The sequence below is a fragment of the Arachis stenosperma genome, chromosome 5 (assembly GCF_014773155.1).
Source record: "Arachis stenosperma cultivar V10309 chromosome 5, arast.V10309.gnm1.PFL2, whole genome shotgun sequence".
NCBI classification, from domain to species: domain Eukaryota; kingdom Viridiplantae; phylum Streptophyta; class Magnoliopsida; order Fabales; family Fabaceae; genus Arachis; species Arachis stenosperma.
In genome coordinates this window covers 82,880,024-82,885,009 of record NC_080381.1, presented here as the reverse complement: position 1 = coordinate 82,885,009, position 4,986 = coordinate 82,880,024, and positions in this window count along the sequence as shown.

Below are 4,986 nucleotides of genomic sequence, written 5' to 3'. Positions count from 1 at the left end.
TGGACTCACAACCTAAGGATAGCCTGGACTCTTGGGATAAGCTGGTCATGGCCTTCTTGGTTAAGTTCTTTCCTCCTCAAAAGATGAGCAAGCTTAGAGTGGATGTTCAAACCTTCAAGCAAAAGGATGGTGAATCTCTCTATGAAGCTTGGGAAAGATACAAGCAGATGACCAAAAAGTGTCCTTCTGACATGTTTTCAGAGTGGACCATGATAGATATATTCTATTATGGTCTGTCTGAGTTCTCTAAGATGTCACTGGACCATTCTGCAGGTGGATCCATTCACCTAAAGAAAACACCTGCAGAAGCTCAGGAACTTATTGAAATGGTTGCAAATAACCAATTCATGTACACTTCTGAGAGGAATTCCGTGAATAATGGGATGCCTCAGAGGAAGGGAGTTCTTGAAATTGATGCTCTGAATGCCATATTGGCTCAGAACAAAATGTTGACTCAGCAAGTCAACATGATTTCTCAAAGTCTGAATGGATGGTAAAATGCATCCAACAGCACTAAAGAGGCATCTTCTGAAGAAGAAGCTTATGATCCTGAAAGCCCTGCAATGGCAGAGGTAAATTACATGGGGGAAGCCTTTGGTAACACCTATAACCCCTCATGGAGAAATCATCCAAATTTCTCATGGAAGGATCAACAAAAGCCTCAACAAGGCTTTAATAATGGTGAAAGAAACAGGTTTAGCAATAGCAAGCCTTTTCCATCATCTTCTCAGCAACAGACAGAGAATTCTGAGCAGAGCACCTCAAACTTAGCAAACATTGTCTCTGATTTCATAACCAGCGAATTCTAGGCTGTTTCCGGCCCAATTTCAAAGCCCAAAAAACACAAATTAAAGGCTGCAAAGTGGAGGAATGAAGGGGATACTTCAGATTTATTCAGAATTCACTTTTCATAATTTTAGATGTAGTTTTAGAGAGAGAGGTTCTCTCCTCTCTCTTAGGATTTAGGATTAGGATTCCTCTTAAAGGATTTAGGATTTCATTTAGTCGTTAGGATTGTTTTTTCATACCAGGTTCAATAATTTATGTTTCTCTTCTTTTTTTGTTTACTCTGAATCTTTTATTTGTGTTTGATTTATGTTGCCCAATTGGCTTATGAATATTGTCCATGTTAAAATTGACATCTCCATTCAATATAATTTGAGGTATTCCAGACTCATGATTGCTTTTCTTTAATTTTAATTTAGATTATTTACTATTGGCTTTGATTGATTAATTGGTAACTCTTGAGTTATCAAACTCATCGTGATTGATAATTGCTATTTTTGCTAATTGAATTGAATTCCAATAACTCTAGTCCTTTCTTAGGAATTGACTAGGACCTGAGGATTAAACTAATTAGTCCACTTGACTTTTCGTTGCTTTAGTAAAGGTTAACTAAGTGGGATTAAAACTCAATTCTCATCACCATTGATAAGGATAACTAGGATAGGACTTCCAATTTCTCATATCTTGCCAAGATTTTATTTTACAGTTATTTATTTATTTTACTTGTCATTTAACATACTTCCTCCTTACTTTCAAAACCCCCAATCCACAAGACTCATAACCAATAATAAGAACATACCTCCCTGCAATTCTTTGAGAAGATGACCCGAGGTTTGAATACTTCGGTTATCAATTTATTTAGGGGTTTGTTACTTGTGACAACCAAATCGTTTGTAAGAAAGGACCTTTGTTGGTTTAGAAGCTATACTTGCAACGGGAATTTATTCTGAATTCTAGACCACGCAAAAGTTCTCTCTTCACTGTCTAAGGCCACTTTAAGTTTCATGAGTGAAACAAGATCCTCTATCAGAAATTTGGAGGCACAAGTGGGCCAGCTGAGTAAGAAAGTCACTGAAACTCCTCCTAGTACTCTCCCAAGCAATACTGAAGAGAATCCACCTAAGGCCGGAGAAACCTCTAGAAAAGGGAAAGGGAAGACAAAAGCTTCCACCTCCGAGTCATGGGAGATGGAGAGATTCATCTCCAAAGCCCATCAAGACCACTTCTGTGATGTTGTGGCCAAGAAAAAAGGTGATCCCCGAGGTCCCTTTCAAGCTCAAGAAGAATGAGTATCCGAAAATCCGACATGAGATCCAAAGAAGAGGTTGGGAAGTTTTGTCCAACCCCATGCAACAAGTCAGAATCTTAATGGTTCAAGAGTTCTATGCCAATGCATGGATCACTAGGAACCATGATCAAAGTATGAACCCGAATCCAAAGAACTATCTTACAATGGTTCGGGGAAAATACTTAGATTTTAGTCCGAAAAATGTGAGGTTGGCATTCAACTTGCCCATGATGCAAGAAGATGAACGCCCCTACACTAGAAGGGTCAACTTTGATCAAAGGTTGGACCAAGTCCTCATGGACATATGTGTGGAAGGAGCTCAATGGAAAAGAGACTCAAGAGGCAAGCCAGTTCAATTGGGAAGACTGGACCTTAATCCTATGGCTAGAGGATGGTTGGAGTTTATCCAACGCTCCATCATCCTTACTAGCAACCGGTCCGAAGTTACTGTGGATCGGGCCATCATGATTCATAGCATCATGAATGGAGAGGAAGTAGAAGTTCATGAAGTTATCTCTCTTGAATTCTACAAAATAGCCGAAAAACCCTCCACCATGGCAAGGTTAGCTTTTCCTCATCTTATTTGCCATCTATGTTACTCAGCTGGAGTTATCATGGAAGAAGACATCTCCATTGAGGAGGATAAGCCCATCACTAAGAAAAGGATGGAGCAAACAAGAGAGCCCACTCATGGATCCCAAGAGACGCTTGAGGAAGCTCATCCCCAAGAAATCCCAGAGATGCCTCAAGGGATGCACTTTTCTCCCAACAACTATTGGGAACAACTCAACACTTCTCTAGAAGATTTGAGTTACAATATGGATCAATTAAGGGTGGAACATCAAGAGCACTCCATCATTCTTCATGAAATTAGAGAAGATCAAAGAGCAATGAGGGAGGAACAACAAAGGCAAGGAAGAGACATAGAAGAGCTTAAGGACATCATTGGTCCTCCAAGAAGAAGATGCCACTAAGGTGGACTCAATCCTTGTTCTTATTTTTCTGTTTTTTTCATTGATGTGCTCAAGGAAACAATTGTTGGAAATACATGAGCTCCTATCTAATGATGGATTTCCAGAAGCAATATTGGAAATATCCTCAACAAACATATGAGCTCATATTCAAGCTCATCGTGAAATGCCTTTCTGGGAGACAGTCAAGAGCATTAACAACTATGAAAATACATAACTGGATAATTCAATTGACATGAATAAATAAAAGATTGATTAGACTAACCCACACTTTATCATCATCAGTGAACACTTCCGCCTCAAGAGTTTTGATTCAGGAAATTAAATTCTACTGAAACAAAATTGATTTAGAAACTCAAAGAAACAAAATGAAAGAATGGAAGAGAAACCCACCTTTTCTTCTCCTTTGAAGGCAGGAATCAAAATCCAAAAACAGGGAAAAGATTGAAACTTCAGTCAAAACTAACCAAAATTTGAAATTGCTATTGACCAAACCACAAACTAATTTTTGGAGTATTTAAAATTCTCAATTTCAAAATAAAAACCATATTCCCAATATTGACCTAAATTCTTTGGAGTCTCCACCATTTACATCATTTAGAAGCATCATTTCATAACACTAACGACCTAAACAAGCATGAAACTGAGAGTAATTTTGGAAGCATAGTTCTTGAACGCAAGCAAATAACTAAATTCAATGACAAATTATTACCTGAGCAGTAAGATTTTGGACAAGCAGACGATGATCAAATGGCAGATGAACACTAGAGGGAAGAGCCAACACGGTGCCTGCTCTAGTGCTGGCTGCGGCGGAGACCAAGAGAGAAGAGCCGAAGAGAGAAGACTGACACGGACAAGGACACGGTTGTGTGTGAAACTGGATTCACGATTCAGTCTTAGATTAGGGCTTTTTTTATTTTGGATTTTAATTTGGATATGGATTTAGATTGGATTTAAAATTGTTTAAATGGTTTGGATTTGAAAACCAAATTATAAAAAAGATCCAATTTGGTTTGGATTTTCTTTATTTAAAACCGTTTTTTTTTTAAATGGTTTGATTTGGATGTGGTTTAAAATCCAAAATGTGGATTTTTTTTGCTCACCCTTACTCACCTACATAGATTATCTTTCACCTTATTCTTGTATGATGCATTTCAGTTATGGCCTTCATCGCTCCCCCTTTTGTCGTATATCATATAAATGCAAACATGTACACAATTCCATTTTTCAGCTTCCGAGCCAGATAGATGTCATTGATTTGTCCTATCCAATGGAATAAGTGAAATAATTTCTTCTTTGAAATATCATTCGCCAGATTTGGTTTTTTATTCTTTTCAAATTTTAAAATTTTTCTTTGTTTTTTCAATCGAAAATATCCACTATCCAATCCGATTATATTTGTAACTTTACAGATCGAATCGGATTCAAATTCAAAAGTGCAGATACTAGATCCGATCCGATATTTTTTCGTGCAGATCGAATCGAAATTGTAGCTATATCCGATCTAATCCATGTGCAGCCCTAATTGAAATGTCTCCATATAACCTTAGTCACAAATTCAGACAGTGGAAACAACCACTAATTTAATTATCAGGTTAAGGTGTGAACACTACGCCTTTTTGGTGCAGCCCTTCCGCAGACTTTACATTTACGCGGTATGCTAGTGCACCGGAATGTCTTATTATTGTAGTCAGCTCAGTTTCAGATATTCGTTTAGGATTAGTTAAACTAACCGAAATTGATACTAGTATACAGATAAGAATTTATCATATTTTTTTTATTTATTTCCTTTTTGGTCTAGAGGTTATATGAAAATAAGTGGAAGGCTCACTTTCAATACAACACAATCCATACCCAAAAGACAGGCAATCAATATCTTAAGAAAAAAGTGAAATAATGGTATGTAACTAAATTCCTAACTATTAGTTTTAGCGGTATACA